Source organism: Bombina bombina, chromosome 4, assembly GCF_027579735.1.
Source record: "Bombina bombina isolate aBomBom1 chromosome 4, aBomBom1.pri, whole genome shotgun sequence".
NCBI classification, from domain to species: domain Eukaryota; kingdom Metazoa; phylum Chordata; class Amphibia; order Anura; family Bombinatoridae; genus Bombina; species Bombina bombina.
This window is the reverse complement of record NC_069502.1, coordinates 1,095,926,914-1,095,944,054: the sequence shown is the minus strand read 5'-3', so window position 1 is coordinate 1,095,944,054 and position 17,141 is coordinate 1,095,926,914.

Here is a 17,141-nt window from a genome sequence, read left to right as displayed (position 1 = left end):
ACTAAATACATACTTACCTGTGAAATAAAACCTAAGCTAGCTACAATATAACTAATAGTTATATTGTAGCTAGCTTAGGTTTTATTTTTATTTCACAGGTAAATTTGTATTTAGTTTAACTAGGTAGACTAGTTAGTAAATAGTTATTAAATATTTAATAACTACCTAGTTAAAAACAATACAAACTTACCTGTGAAATAAAACCTAAGCTGCCTTACACTAAAACCTAAAATTACAAAAAATAAAAAAACACTAAAATCACCAAATATAAAAAAACCTACCATTACAAAAAAAACACGAAATTATCCAAAAACATAAAAATTATTCCTATTCTAATACCCTTTAGAAAAAAAAAAACACCCCAAAATAAAAAAGCCTAATCTAGAAAAAACTACCAAGGGCCCTTAAAATGGCCTTTTGTAGGGCATTGCCGTAAAGTTAACAGCTCTTTTGCTACAAAAAACAAACACCCCCTAAAAGTATACAAACCCCCACCCCCCCAAAACCCAAAAAATAAAAATGAAGTAAAACCTAATCTACCCATTGCCCTGAAAAGGGCATTTGTATGGGCATTTAGCTCTTTTTGCTGCCCAGACCCTAATCTAAAAATAAAAAGCCACCCCAAAACGAATAAAATACATTACACAAAATAACAAACAAATTTTCCAAAATAATAAAAAAACCTAATCTAGAATAAACTACCAATGGCCCTTAAAAGGGCCTTTTGTAGGGCATTGCCCTAAGTTAAACAGCTATTTTACCTGTAAAATAAATACAAACACCCACTAACATTACAAACCCCCACCTCCCAAAACCCACAAAATAAAAAAAGCTATCTAAAAAAACCTAAGCTACCCATTGTCCTGAAAAGGGCATTTGTATGGGCATTGACCTTAAATGGGCATTTAGCTATTTTGCTGCCCAAACCCTAATCTAAAATAAAAACCCACCCAAAAAAACCCTTAAAAAAAGCCTAACACTAACCCCCGATGATCCACTTACAGTTTTTGAAGTCCTGCTTGAACGATCTTCATCCTAGTGGGGAAGTTCTCATCCAGGCGGCGAGAAGTCTTCATCCAGACGGCCTCTTCAGTCTTCATCCTGGCGGCAAAGTCCTAATCCAAGCGGCGAGAAGTCTTCATCCAGGTGGCCTCTTCAATCTTAATCCAGGCGGCATCTTCTATCTTGATCCCGGCGGCGCTGAGTGGGTCCATCCTGAAGACATCTCGCGTGGAGCATCCTCTTCATACGGTTGCCTCCGTACACTGAATCTTCCATGCAAGGGAGCCGTTTCAAGATGGCATCCCTTGCATTCCTATTGGCTGAAAAATTTGAATCAGCCAATAGGCATTAGAGCTGCTACAATCCTATTGGCTGTTCAAATCAGCCAATAGGAATTAAGCAGCTCTCATTCTATTGTCTGATTCGAATTTGAACAGCCAATTGGATTTTAGCAGCTCTAATTCCTATTGGCTGATTCAAATTTTTCAGCCAATAGGAATGCAAGGGACGCTATCTTGAATGTAGTACACTTGCATTGAAGATTCAGTGTACAGGGGCGACTGTATGAAGAGGATGCTCCACGCCGGATGTCTTCAGGATAGACACACTCCGCACCGCCGGGATCAAAATAGAAGATGTCGCCTGGATGAAGATTGAAGAGGCCGTCTGGATGAAGACTTCTCGACGCTTAGATGAGGACTTCACCGCCGGGATGAAGATTGAAGAGGCCGTCTGGATGAAGACTTATCGCCGCCTGGATGAAGATCATTCAAGTGGGACTTCAAAAACTGTAAGTGGATCTTCAGGGGTTTTTTGGGTGGGGTTTTTTTAGTTTAGGGTTTGGGCAGCAAAATAGCTAAATGCCCTTTTAAGGGCAATGCCCATCCAAATGTCCTTTTCATTTTAGGTTTTTTTAGAGTTAGGATTTTAATTTAGTGGGGTTGGTTGGGTGGTGGGTTTTACTGTTGGGGGGGTGTTTGCAATTTTTTTACAGGTAAAAGAGCTGTTTAAATTATGGCAATGCCCTGCAAAACGCCCTTTTATTGTAGGCTAGGTTTTTTTTTATTTTGGGAAGGCTTTTTTATTTTGATAGGGCTATTAGATTAGGTGTATTTTTTTCTTTTATTTTGGATAATTTTGTTTGTAATTTTTCGTAATTTAGTGTTTTTTATTTCTTGTAATTAGTTAGTTTGTAATTATTTTAGTTTAATAATTATATTAGTTTAATTGTTAGTTTAAACTTAGTTAGTTTAATTTGACAGGTGTTTTAATTTAAGGTAGGGAAATTGTAATTTGAATCTAAAGTTAGGGGGTGCTAGGTTTAGGGGTTACTAGTTTAATTTAGTTTATTGTGATGTGGGGGGCTTTCAGTTTAGGGGTTAATAGTTTATTTTAATATATTTCATTGTGGGGGGCTTGCGGTTTAGGGGTTAATAGGTTTATTATAGTGGCGGTGGTGTAGGGCTTAATAACTTAAGTATAGTGGGGGCGGACGGCAGATTACCGGTTAATAATATGTAAATAGTGTTTGCGATGCAGGAGGGTGGTGATTTAGGGGTTAATAACTTTATGATAGTGGTGACTATGTGGGTGAGGAGCGGAATAGGGGTTAATAATTATTTTTAGTGGCGGCGATGTCGGGAGCGGCAGATTAGGGGTTAATACGTTTAATATAGTGTTTGTGATGAGGGAGGGCCTTGGTTTAGGGGTTAATAGGTAGTTTATGGGTGTTTAGTGCACGTTGTAGCAGTTTAGTTATGAGTTTTATGTTACAGATTTGTAGCGTAACACTCATAACTACTGCTTTTAGATGGCGTTACGGATCTTGTCATTTTAGGGTGTAACGCAGGTTTTTTAGCCTCACTGCAAAACTCGTAAGGGCAGCGCTATGGGAATTCCATGAAAATGTTTAATTTTTACGAGTGACTGACGTTGCGTTACAGGCTAAAAGGCTTGCGGGTACAGCTATACCGTCAAGACTCGTAATTGCTGCGGTGCCATTTTTTCAGAGTTAAAACACGAACGCACAACTTGTAATCTAGCTGCTTATTTTCTGGATCCACATTTTGTCATCCACATACATCTAAAAATTATATTATCAGACACAGGCTTATCCATACATCAGATTATGTTGTTTATTTCCTTACCTGTCCGTGTGGAAAATGTTATATTAGAAAAGCTAGTACCCCCTTTAAGGAGAGATTAGCAAATCATAAGAGTGCAATTAGGTCAGCATTAAAAGAAAAAAGAAGTGATCAACCAGTAGCCAGGCACTTTTTAGAAATGGGTCACACTGTAGCTATGTTGCGAGCCATGGTGATTGACAGGATCTCCCCTCTTAAAAGGGGTGGTAATAGGAATGATTATATGATGTGTAGTTATACACTATTTAAGTATTTCATTTTTTGATCCACTATTTGTTTAATCTTACTGGCTAAACAAATCTCATGTAAATAGTTTTCAATATTTGGCGTGTTGATTGTAGACGTATGCTTTATTTAGATTTCTTTGCTTACTTGAAAATGCTTTAAGATCCTTTAAGATCCTATGAATATAGTATTTTTTGTTATGACATTCATACAGGTTAATACGTATTATATCTGTTATTAGCATAAGGTAAAGTTATATCCTTTTAAGTGATTATACGTATACATTGTACAATTAGAAATGTGCGGCTAGATGAAAAGTCTGTCCCGCGCATATGATAAACAGCAGTTTTTCTCCAATGGCGGTTTAGACGCCGAGTTTGTAACATTGCTACTTTAAGGTACATGTATATAATTGTATATGGATTAACTACATGGAATAAAACATACCAATGTTTCAGTTATCTGACGTCAATTATTGTACTATCTATATTAATGCGAAATTTGTTATTTGGTCACTGTATGGAATGCATTGTGTGTCACATTTTAAAGACTATCCCATTGGGAATAACTCATTGTGGATACAAGTTAATAGGGATGTAGCTATAGGGTTTGTAAATGTTATTATTAGTAAAAAGATAATGTAATATATTGTATTGCTTATATTTTAGATGGTCTTGAAAATGGCTTGATGTTTGAGCCGAAATTTCGATCTTGACACATGTTGATGTAACGCTTTGATGAATAAAATATTTATTTACGATTAAGTCCTGTGAGTGCCCTCATCATTGAGAAATTTGCATACAAATTAATTCAAGAGGAGACACCCGGGCAAACAAGAAGTTGTAGGAGTGAGTGCATGAGGTTGGAATAGTGTGTGTATATGTATATATATATATATATATATATATATATATATATATATATATATATTATAATGATTAAATGTTCTGGGTATCCTTCCCTTAATGGATATTCATTCCCTAATTTTCATATTGATAGCTTATATATCTCCTTTTCCCGGATTTGTTTCCTGTTATCATTAATTTTCTGTGTTTAGAATTATTGACTTTTTTACCATGCACATCTCTGTGGTATTAACTAGGGACACTGTCCCGTCTGTATGGTGTTGGATTTATTACGTATGCCATATGATTGCGCTGTGCTAACATATCTGACCGCATATCCTCATATTTCCGGCACTTGTAGTTTTTACAGTGTGGTTCGTGAGCTTTAGTTACCATGAAACTTTTCACTGAAAACATGCGATTCAGACATGGGGCACTACATATTCTCCTTTTTGACTCACCTTGTGCAAATTGAATGGATTTAACAGCGATGCCAGATCGTATGATCACACAATCCCTACATTTGCTGATATGGCAGTGGGATATGATAGCGTCTGCTACTATGGTAACCGTCTTGAGTTTTAATGTTTTTCACATATAGGTTTTGTATATGCAGACTCACGCTGCTTTAGATGATGACACCCATGTTGGGGGCATGTCTACTAAGGAGAACGTGACGTCCTGCTGTGACTCTGTTAAATTCCGGGTGGTGGTAAGTGCAATTGTACACTGTTTGTCTGAGGACGAGTCTGTTTGGACTTGAAAACGTTCACAATTAAAGTGACCATGTTTACTGAAGATCTTTGGAGTGCACTTCTCTCTGTTTCTCTCTCTCTCTCTCTCTCTCTCTCTCTCTCTCTATATATATATATATATATATATATATATATATATATATTTAAAAATATATATATATATAAAAAGAAAAGAAAAACACAAACTTATAAAAACTGCGTACAGTATATTTACTCAGAAACGATACAACGTGATAAATGCACCAAAATATGAAAATAAAATGGAAAAGTCTTATCTGGAGACCAATGTCTTTTTTTCCCTTTAAATTCTGATCCAAGGAGAGATAGCAGCTTATCGATATAACTCCTGGTACCAGCCCAGGAGTTCAACAATAAATGGATAAGATCTGAAATGATAAGCGCACAAGGAAACTCCTCATAGTGTTATCCAATTTATTAAAAGTGTATAAAAAAACAAACACACAAACTCCCCTTGAGGGTGGGTACTCACAAGACAAAACCTCAATCGATATAAGGTAAGTATAGATCGTTGAGCACCACAATATGGTGATAAAGCAGAGTTCCACTCGATAATCTGAGAAATCGTCTGAATCTGTCTTCGATACTGGAAATCCGGGTACGAATCCGCTCCGTGGCAGCTTTAATGCCAAAGGTTCCCAGTCTGAGTGTAATGATGGTAACAAATGCCAAAACAAAGTGGCAATCTCTAAAATAAGAGCAACTTTGAACTTCAAAATTAACCAGAGATTTGATCTGATCACTTGTAGTGATCAGAGATCTGATCTGATCCTGCAAACAAGAGCACTCTTCCAAATACTCCTATGGGAGCCTCGTTCTGATGCTGTCAGAGACCTATCTGATTTCTGGTTAATTTACTGAGCGCTAATTGATACCACAAGCTTGCGGTAGTAATAACCAGCCACTTGTAATGGCTAGTTATTTACCACGCTACGGCAAACGGGAAAATTTGCCTGTTTGCGGGAGTGCAATTATTTAGTGCTCCACTTGTAATCTAGCCCAGAATGATCTAAGAAAAGGGGTTGAACCAGGATTTTCTGCAAGTTGTGAACTTACCTCCACAGAAAGTAATGAAGCTCACTAGAATACAGATTCTCGCAGGAAAGAATGAATATGACAGGGAGAACCCAACACCGACAGTAAAAAAAAAATTAAAACACATACAAATCAAATTTTCAGCATAATTGAACTTGCATTGTTTCAAGTTTCACAAGTATTTTTTTCTTTCACTTTTATAAGTGCAATGAGTATTTGAGCAAATCCAGATTACTTTCAGCAAGATATAACTGTGGGACCTAAAGGCATAATATGTTTCTGATACATTGGGGCTGATTTATCAAAGGCCGAATGGTCCCTGATGTGCCTGTCAGCAGTTAAGAAGCAGTGATCTTAAGACCGCTGCTCCTTAAAGGGACACTGAACCCATTTTTTTCTTTCAAGATTCAGATAGAGCATGTAAATTTAAGCCACTTTCTAATTTATTCCTATTATCAATTTTTCTTCGTTCTCTTGCTATCTTTATTTTAAAAAGAAGACATCTAAGCTTTTTTTTATTCAGAACTCTGGACAACATTTTTTTTTTTTTTTTTTTTAAATATATTTTTATTGAGGCAATAACGAAGTCAGGTTTACAAACATTGCAATAAAGACAGTGTCATAGGCAATAATACAAGTCATTAACTTCCCGGAATTACAAACATTCTCTGACTAACGATGAGGCCGGGAAGTTGACCCTCATGCTGCCTCAATTAGAACATTAATAAACAGAACATACAAATGTCAACGATACCAAATAGATCCACTCATGGGATCTGTAGTCTGGTTCCAGCAGGAGACTTAATTTTCACAATCATAAATGCTCATTGGGATTCACGTAGAATAGGAAGTGGGGTATGATGCGTATAGAGCCGTCCTAAGATATGTTGGGGTTGAGTTAATGAACTACTGAGTGTAAACCACCCAATGGACACAGCTTGGGAATGGGGGGAAATTAAGTGGCCCGAAGAACTATTGGCAGAGATGAGTATGAGAGAGGAGTAAAAGAGAGGAAGAGGGGAAGAGAGAAGAAAAAAAAAAAAGGGGGGGGGGGGGGGGGACGAAGGGGAGAGATTCAGCCGCCTCGGCAGAGCAGCCATATCGCCAGTGATTAAGTTTCACACATACTGCTCTCCAAACTGGTGGTTAACCTAATCATTAGGTTCTTTTGTCCTCCTGTATTCTTCCCAAGGGAGCCCAGATTGAGCAGTAAAGGTCATAGCGACCCTCAACCCTCAGCGCATACTCTTCCATTTTCTGGATGTAGTCTAGGGACTCCAGGACTGGGTTTAGCAGGACAGGGGTATGCTTCGCCCACTGTCTAGCGATAGTGAGTTTCGCCGCCAGCAGGATAATAACTCCAAGTAGGCGGGATGGTTTTGGGAGGTTCTGTAGTCCAAGGTGGAAAGCGCCGTTTCGCTAGTGAGAGTATCAAGAAGGCCCAGTTTCTGTAACAGAGCTGCCACCTGGGCCCAGAAACGCCCCAATTTGGGGACATTCCCCACCAGATGTGCAGATGGGTGCCGCATCACTCGCAACCCCTCCAGCAGTCTAATGACCGAGTAGGGTACATTTTGTGTAACCTGGTTGGGACCCAATGCCACCGAAGCAGAAGTTTGAGGTAGAGTTCGAACAGATTAGAGCATCGAACTGCTGCAGTAACATTTTGGAGGGCACGTTGCCAACTTCCATCTGGGGTTACCGCCCCCAAGTCCCTCTCCCAAGCCACCACCGACTGAGTTTTCGTGAAATGAGGTGAGTTAAGGAGAGTTCTATAGTGGAACGACAAGGTGCCCCGTAGGGGCTTACCCCCCAGCCACCTCCTTTCCCATTTGGGAGGATTCTCAAGTTTGACCTCCGGAAACCCCAGGACCAGGAGAAGTGATACCAAACGGAGGTATTCAAAGCGCAACTCCCGAGGAAAATCTCCCAACGGGTAAGTGTGAGGAGGAATAGCTAGAGCGTCTCCTCGGTATAGATCTGAGAGTAATCTAATCTCCAAGACCTCCCATCTCCCGGGGTGGGAATCCGGGAGACAGTGTAAAAGGGCTCGGATAGAATGTATTGGAGAGGGATGTGGAGCAACCTGTTCAGAGGACCTCAGCTCTCTCCAGAGTTTCAGACAGGTCTTATTTATGCGATTATGCATTTCTCTCAACACTTCGGCGTGATCCGGTATCCAGATAAGCTTGGCTAGGGCCACGCCCACCGGTAAAGATCCGTGCTCTAGCTGAAACCACCCAGAGGAGCACTCTTTGACTCCCCAGCGCCGTGATATGCGAGAGCATGGCAGCTTTGTAATATAGAGAGACATTGGGGACTGACATGCCCCCACACCTCTTAGGTTTTTGTAGCTGAGCCAATGGAGGTCTCACATGACCTCCTTTCCATATATACTTTGTAAAAATGACTGAAAATGATTAAGCAGATACGCTTGGGGACGAGAACCAGAAGACACCTGAAAAAAGTAGATCAGTTTGGGGTAACAAAAGCATTTTCACAGCTGCGACCCTACCAGCCCAGGAAACCTCCGCGACCCTCCAACCTGCGATCATCTGTTGGAATTCCGTGAGGAGAGCTCCGATAATTAGCGGGTTACAATTCGTTTGGGGTTATGGGAGAGGACAACCCCCAGGTGCTTCAGACCATCCCTGGGACCACCTGAACGGGTATGTCCCTTTCAAAGAGGTCAAATGTAGAGGTCAGATAAGCCAAGGGCATAGGCCTCAGTTTTAGTATAATTAAGTTTGTAATATGTCAGGTTGGCAAACTGGTGACAGAATTTTAAATAGTTCAGGGAGTGATTCCTCCGGCTCGAGTCAGAAAGATTGTCAAATCGTCCGCAAACAATGCCAGAATTGCGGGATATCATGTAATACCAGGGGATGAATAGCATGAGGTCGCCCGATAGTTTAGGCGGCCAGAGGTTCCATCATCAGAGCGAATAGAAGTGGGGGACAGGGGACACCCCTGTCTCGTACCATTCTTAATCGCACGAAGACCTAGATACGAAATCCCAGTCCTCTCACACCTAGCCGATGGGTCTGAGTAAAGAGCCATGACCGCCTTAGTGAAGGCATTGGGGAAACCGAACGTGATCGCAAGACCTCCACCATGTACTCCCACCGGACCCTGTCGAACGCTTTTTTCAGCATCGAGCGACAGGGTAACCAGTGGGATCTCGAGAGCAGCAGACTCAACAGAAAATTTCAATAGACGCCTGGTATTGTCGCGAGCCCTGACGACCCGGGGTGAACCCCACCTGATCTGGATGTACCAGAACCGGGAGGATTTTGTTTAATCTGGATTGCCAAGATTTTTGCATATAGTTTCACATCTCCATTGATGAGAGGTTATAGGGCGATAGCTCTCACAGAACTCAGGATTCTTCCCTGGTTTAGGGATGGTTATAATTGACGCCCTCTATAAAACTCTCGAGGAAACTTGCCTTGCAGCCATTGCCTTCCCCAAACGCCTCGGGTAAGAAGGGGACCGAGCTGGCCCACACATTTTTTTATAAAACATGGCATCAAACCCATTCAGGCCCTGGAGATTTATGAGTCTTAAGATTCTTTATCATCGTCGCGATCTCCTCCACCGTAGTGGGAGCGGTAAGAGAGTTGATCGTGTCCTCAGGGACCTTCGTCAGCTGAAGTTTCACGAAGGAACTCTGAAATGGCCCCCACCGGTGCGAAATTCGTGGGAGGGATCTTTGGAGATCTGATAAAGTTCACTGTAGTAGTCAGCAAAGGCTTCTCCAATGTCATTGGGAGAGTAGAATTTCTATTATTTCTCATGATGTATGCTTATTTTACTCAGTAGAGTTCTTTGTTGGAGTTTATGGGCCAGGAGCTTGTCCGCCCTGTCTCCTTGTGGTAGTACCTCTGCTTCAGATAGTAGAGCCCTCTCTGACCCCTTCCAGTTCCCCTGGGCCTCTATCTGTTTTTTTAAGAGCCTGAACTTTCCTTATCAAGGGAGTCCGATCTAAATCCTCTGAGCCGATTCTGGAGAGAGTGTAATCATGATATAGGTGAGCTAAGCTGGCTCCTCTGAGCCTTTGGATTCCGACCGCCCTTTGGAGAGAAGAGTCCGCGGAGATAGGCCTTAAGCGTCGCCCACAAAGTTAGCACTGATATGGATCCAGTGTCATTATACACAGAGGAACTCCTCAATTTCCCGCTGCCAAAAAGGGAAATCTGCGGATTCCGCAAGAAGATATTCCGGGAGACGCCAGGAGCATCCGCCGCTCCCGGAGGGAGATAAAGTATGCTCACAACCACTTGCGTCGTGGTCTGACCACGCGCATAAAAGGCACGATCTTCGCCTCCGCCACTGTTGTAGCGTCCTCGAGTGACAAAAGACGTAATCGAGCCTCGAGAAAGACCGGGAAGGGGCCGAATAGTAAGTATAATCATCCACGTCAGGGTGCAAGGCTCTCCAGATGTCATGATATGAAATATTGAGTTACGGCATTAGAGATTAGATTAGAGAAGTGTTCCTCTCCCCGCTATGGAAGGTTCCCTCTCTGTGACTTTCTGTCCCTGCTCGGTCCCAGACCAGGTTACAGTCTCCGCCTATGATACCTGCCCCACCCCCAGTCGGTTTACCTTTCCAAGAAGGTGGTGAGGAATCTGGTCTGGTTGACATTAGGGGAGTACAGAGCTACCACGGTAATGCAAGACAATTATCCAGCCGACAGACACAGATTATATATCTGCCCGAGGGGTCCGACTCCAGGTGCACAGGTTCATAGGAGACCCTGCTTACCAATTAGAATAGTAACTCCCCTAGCCTTTTTATGGAAGGTTGAGGATAAGCAGATTGGGGAAGTCCCTAGGGCGGAACATGGCTGCCCTCGGCCCAGTCCAGTGAGTTTCCTATATGTACACGACATCTAGTCGTTGAGTTTTTAAGAATTTGAGAAGGAGGCTCCGTTTAGTAGGGGGAATTAAGACCCCGAAACGATTTAGTGTGGCAAGTCTCATAGTTAAGTGGAGAAAAAAAGAAAGGGGAAGGGGGAAGATAGAGAGAGGGGTAGTGGGGAATAGTCAAGATAAGAGAGGATATAGGGAAAAGAACACTGTAATATGTTACGTTCTTCGGACTGGGCAGAGACTCTTCACTCTGCCAAATAAGGAGTATGGAGGATAGAGTTGTTGATCCCTAACCGTACCAAATAAATTAGTCCCCGGTTGGGGGAGAAGGGAAGGTCAGTGAAGAGGGGGGGTCCAAAGGGGCTCCCCTCCACACCGGTGCGCAATGTGTGAGTATCTTAACTACTTGTTAAAGGAGCTGTGGCCAGGTAGCCTAGAGGGTTCAATGTAGGGGGAGAAAGGGAGCAGAAAGAGTATGTTGAAGGGTTGGAACAGAGGGTGTTAGGCAGAGAGGGTGTAGTGGGCAGTCCTGTGCTATGTCTTTGTTTTCTTGTCATGTTGGGTGTATATCTGGTGAGATTGAACATACAATTGTGATTCCAATAAGCAAGCCTGAAATTAGAAGGGTAAACTAGAATCCCAGGAAGAGGGGGAGCATAATAAAGACACCCTTGTATATATCAGGTATATCGGGCAGAAGTCAATTCGTAACATGCTTATCTGCAACATCCCACCAAACCCCAAACATCATCAAAGAATTAGGAGTAGCCATAGTTTCCAAGGGGATTGACTGCATAGATAAGTTATACATCAGATAGTGCATATAGGGTCTTAATTAATAAACATATAAAACATTAATAGGCGCGATTAAAACATAGGATATGTAGAGAAGGCCCACAGTATGTAAAATGTTTAGGCACAGCAGCATACATTTCAACATGAGGGTTCTCATATTGGATATAGTCTCAGGGGAAGGGGTTCATCGTAACCTATTCGCCGCCTCAGCAGCTGCAGGGGAGCGCAAGTCTATATCAGAGAGCAGGACCTAGGGGATGAGGTAGGGAGCAGGATTTAGATAAGGTGGGAAGGAGCTGGAGGTGTAGCAGGAAGAAAAGAACGGGGAAGAAGCTCTAGTGGGAGATGGGAAAGACAATGGGGGAGGACGTGATTAAAGGAAAAGGGATCAGGGAGGAAGGGGAAGCAGCGAGGATAAAGTTGAGGGCAAGGGAAGCAGGTAGGTGAGCAAAGAAAGAGACCACCGAAGGAAGGGAGTAGGAAGGGGAAAAGAGAGGGGAAGGAACCCATAGGTAGGGAAGAGATTGAGCGATCACTCCACCAGACTCCAAGGGATTAGTGTGGTACCATGAAATGAACATATGCTATCTATATGATCCCTGTAAGGAGTAATAAACAACCCAAAATGAATAGTTAAGAAGGTGGGGGTAGGTCACTGTGCATGGCAAGGTGTCAGAGTCATTAGAAAAGCAACAGATAGATGGGCAGGGGAAGGGAGGAGGGCCTTAGAAGAAGGAGATGGGGTGAAGCCAACAGGAAGAAAGAGGTTAGAGGGAAGAGAGGGAGAGAAAACCTATGGTTAGATTAAGATTGGCTAACATTGGCAAGCAATCAGTAGAGCATAGGGAGACACCCTTGAACTAAATACCTGCATTATGTAGGGCACCAGTAAATACAGTAACAACAACTGCAAATCAATCAACAATTAACAATTAACAAGGAACTCAATCATTAATACGTGACCAGTCCTCTGACAATGTCAACGAGTAAATAACAGTTCCAGATTTCAGAGAGAGGCTGGCCAACCAAGATGAGGTTGAGGCCTGTCCAGGAGGGCCCAGCCCAAAGTCAGGACAGATTAGTATCTGGCTAACATTGGTAGCAGTCAGTAGGAGCATAGAATGGTACCTGAACTAGATATCTGACTTATGTAGGGCGGCCTGTAAATACAATAACAACAAACTGCAATCAATCAACAATTAACAAGGAGTTCAATCATTAGTACATTACCAGTCCTCTGGCAATGTCAACGAGGGAAACAACAGTCCCAGATTTCAGAGATAGCTGGACAACCAGGTGAAGCTGAGGCACACCCAGCGAGGATCCAGCCCTAGGTCAGGGTTAGTTCAGCACTGATAGTAGAGAAGTTTGCATCAACGGACTGGACCCTGCCGAGCCATCTCCAGCTTGTCTGGGGTTCCAGGGCCTGGGCCCCTGGTCTCAGCGGAGGGGGCCCGCTCCATGTGGGCGGGGAGGATCACCTTCCACATTTCCAGCGGGTAGGTTCCAAACCCTCAGCAAGTCTTGAGCTTGTCGCGGGGTCAGAGCTGTGTGTTGAGTTCCATCTTTAGTAATGATAAATTTTGTAGGGTACCCCACCTGTACCGGATTTGGTGTAGGCGTAGGGTTCTGGTGGATTCATTAAAGCTTCTTCTTTGTTGTAGGGTAAAAGGAGGATAGATCAGAATATAATGCCATTGTCCTGAAATTGGTCAGGATAATTGAGGTTGTCTAAGGGTCACTTTCATAAGCCGGGTCTTTGGAGGAGTAGTAATGGAGTCTGGCTATGTGTCCCGAGGTTTATCCATAGGGAGATTCTGTGGTCTGGCAGCTCTAATGGATTCTATCAATTCTCACATCATGTTCTCCTGAAGGGACCTAAAATAGCTCTAAACAGCTCTTGGGCATACTTTTCTAACTCCTGAGGGCCCACAGACTCAGGAATTCCACGTATTCTAATATTGTTCCGCCTGGAGCGGTCCTCCAGGTCTGCCAGTTTCGCCTCTAAGGAAGATACCTGATCTGCCAAGTTTTGAGTATAGCTAACCCAATTCGTGTGATCTACTAGCAAATCTTCTTGTTTCCGTTCAATTATATCAGTTCTCTCGTTGACTGTAACAATGTCTTTCCGTAGATCGTCAAAAGACCTCTCAAGCTTGTCGAATTTTTTTTGCAAAAGATTGGGTTTGTTGGTCTAGTAGCACTTTGATAGAGTCAATGGTGACCGCTTCAGACTGTATGCGAGATGGTGGTGAGCTCCTCACCACTGGCCCTCCCCTCAGATAAAGGAGGAGATATTGATCTATCATCATCCGAGATGTCCGGGAGGGGGTCTCGGATAGGCTGGAAATGGTCACGGACTGTGTGTTTTGAAGTATGAGGACCCTTAGACATCCTTTTAGATTGTTGGGGACATTGTGTAGCAGGATCTCATGACTGTAAGTGAATTGGGAGACAGAGGACCTTTTAAAAGAGGAGCAAAAGCAGGCTCTTAATTGGGGGGGCTCAGTAGGCACAGCTGGTTTCACACCGGTGGGGAGGGGTGCCACAAGAGCCTAGCACCTCATTGCAGGCTGGAGAGACTAGTTAGAAGGAAATGACTGGAGTGACTGTAGTTGTAGTAGTGAATATAAGCCTGTCCAGTTGGGATATGTGTGATGACTAGCTCCTAGAGACAATATTCCAATATAAGAGGTGTCTCTCCCCAGGGGAAAGTGCCACCACTGGGCTCAGCCGGAAAAGGGAACGGGGGTATGACCTGCTCTAGAAGTGAGGTAGGAAAGGAGGGGGAGAGACACAGTTTTTCTGCCTTTCCCTGTGCAGCAGAGAAGTTTTAGGAGTTGCAGTGTTAGGAGGAGTCAGGGATGGTAAAGCAATTTGTAATAGTGTTGTAGAATGCCCTTGTACCTTTAGAAGATTTGGAGCACAGTTCTGAGCCAGACAGGACAAAACCCACATCCCATCAGTTAAAGTGTGACAGTTGTTGGCATTTTAATGGGAGGCCAGAGTTCAAGTATTGGTATCCCACCAAACAATGATATGGTGAGTAAATGCAAATGTCCAGGTGGCAGGCCAGGTATGGTTAACAGTGGTACTAATAGCAGAGATTCCCAGGCAGTTTACTAATGGGTGTCTATTAATACAGATATTTTGTAACCCTGAGCTGTGGGCTGCAATAACTCATTTAAAATTGGTGTCTGACTAAAGAATAGGCGAGCCGGTCTCCTGTTAGCCCAGAATTGCAAGGTCATGAGTGGCTTATAGATTAAGACAGGCAGATGCGGCTCATTTAGCGTGTGCACCGGAGCGAAGTCCGCCCTCCGGCGCACAGTGGCCTGCAAGTGTTGCGTTCTTGTCCCCTTTAGATGAGCTGATAGTGCTTACTGCGTGTTGAGATGCCTATGGGGATCGTTTTCCTAAGGTCTAGTGTCTTCGCTTAGCGCTTACCGGGCCAGTGACCGCTTGTTCCCTTTCACTTTGTCGCGGTCCGATGACGTCAGCGGTTAATGGACAACAACTTTTTTATTGGCGGATGAGTTTATCCACCAATCAGCATGGAACAACCCAGGTTGATCACCAAAAATGGGCCGGCATCTAAACTTACTTTCTTGCATTTCAAATAAAGATACCAAGAGAATGAAGAAAATTTGATAATAGGAGTAAATTAGAAAGTTGCTTAAAATGTCATGCTCTATCTGAATCATGAAAGAAACAATTTGGGTTGGGTACAGTGTCCCTTTAACTGGTCCGCCGCCAATCTCATACAATTAGGTTGATTGACACCCCCTGCTAGCAGCCAATCCCCGGCTAGCGGCCGCAAATCTGCAGGGGGCGGCATTGCACAAGCTGTTTTACCAGAACTGCTTGTGCAATGTTAAATGCCGACAGTGTATGCTGTCGGCATTCAGCGATGTCTTCTTGAGAAAGCGCCCAGTAGGGGGCGAGAAACGCGTTGAGGCAGTGATCTTGTGAGCCCTTGTGTGCAGACCTTGCTAGAGCAGAATCAGCTGTTGTCGGGTGCTGATGTCACACGCTGACCGGGTACATTGACTGTCTGCTTCCTGTGAGTGGTTGCTGACTACATGTGGACTCGTTTTAAACCAGAATTTTAAAGATACCTTTATGTGAACTTTTATATGCTATATATTGTGAGTATCTGGAAAATTAATGTGATAATAAATATTGTGTATTACAAACAATATTGCACATATCTGGAGCTCTATCTTTCACAGATTGCGCTTTTTCTTTGGAGTGAAGTGTTTGGTGCTACAGCTGCAAGCAAGCAGCGTTTTTGGAGTAGCTGCATCTGTGATTAAAAGGAGTTCCTGGGATTTCACCTACCAGCAGTAAGACTGTCCACATTTCCTTCAGGACTATATTTGTATATAGTTTATTGCTATATATTTGTCAATGGTTGTATTTACAATTGTTACCTTATGTATGTGGCACCCAATATCAGTATTTAATTAATTATCTATTCGAATATATGATTTAATATTCATATATGTTTTGATATAGGATCTGATATACTATATATATATATATACATATTATTCATTATTTCTTGAATCAAATAGGTCACTGAGTTTTTTGCGCTATATTTTTTTAGCTTAGTGTGTGTGGTGTATTCAGCGATGTCCTGTTGGACATGGTCTGCTGAGCGGATCATGTCGGGCAGACATTTGATGAATCGGCCCCAAATTGTGAAGACAGCGTCATAAACACCCAAGAAACACACAGTTCAAGTCACTTACCAGGCTGTGAGACACATTTCACATATAAAAGGGAGCCCTTTCGAATCTTAACTTTTTACTTATTTATTTCATTTATTCAATTTTACCTTAAAGGAACAGTCTACTCCAGAATTTTTATTGTTTAAAAAGATAATCCTTTTAATACCCATTCCCCATTTTTGCATAACCAACAGTTTCTATAATATACTCGTTTTACCTCTGTGATTACCTTGTATCTAAGCCTCTACAGACTGCCCCCTTATTTCAGCTCTTTTGACATACATGCATTTTAGCCAATCAGTACTGACTCCACGGGAGTGAGCACAATGTTATCTTTATGACCACATGAAATAGCACTGTCTAGCTGTAAAAAAAAACTGTCAAAAGGCCCTGCTATAAGAGGCGGCCTTCAAGGGCTTACAAATTATCATATGAGCCTACCTAGGTTTAGTTTTCAACAAAGAATATCAAAAGAACAAAGACAATTTAATGATAAAAGTAAATTGAAAAGTTGTTTAAAATTGCATGCCCTTTCTGAATCGTGAAAGTTTAATTTTGACTAGACTGTCCCTTTTAAGTTTATTCGGTGTACATTGGACACAACATTTTCTGCGTATTCTAAGGAGCCAATCTGAAGAGTAAAGTAATATAATATACAGAGTACAAATTGTTCATATAACAAAACTCTCATATCATGCAGTGCTATATTGCCTAT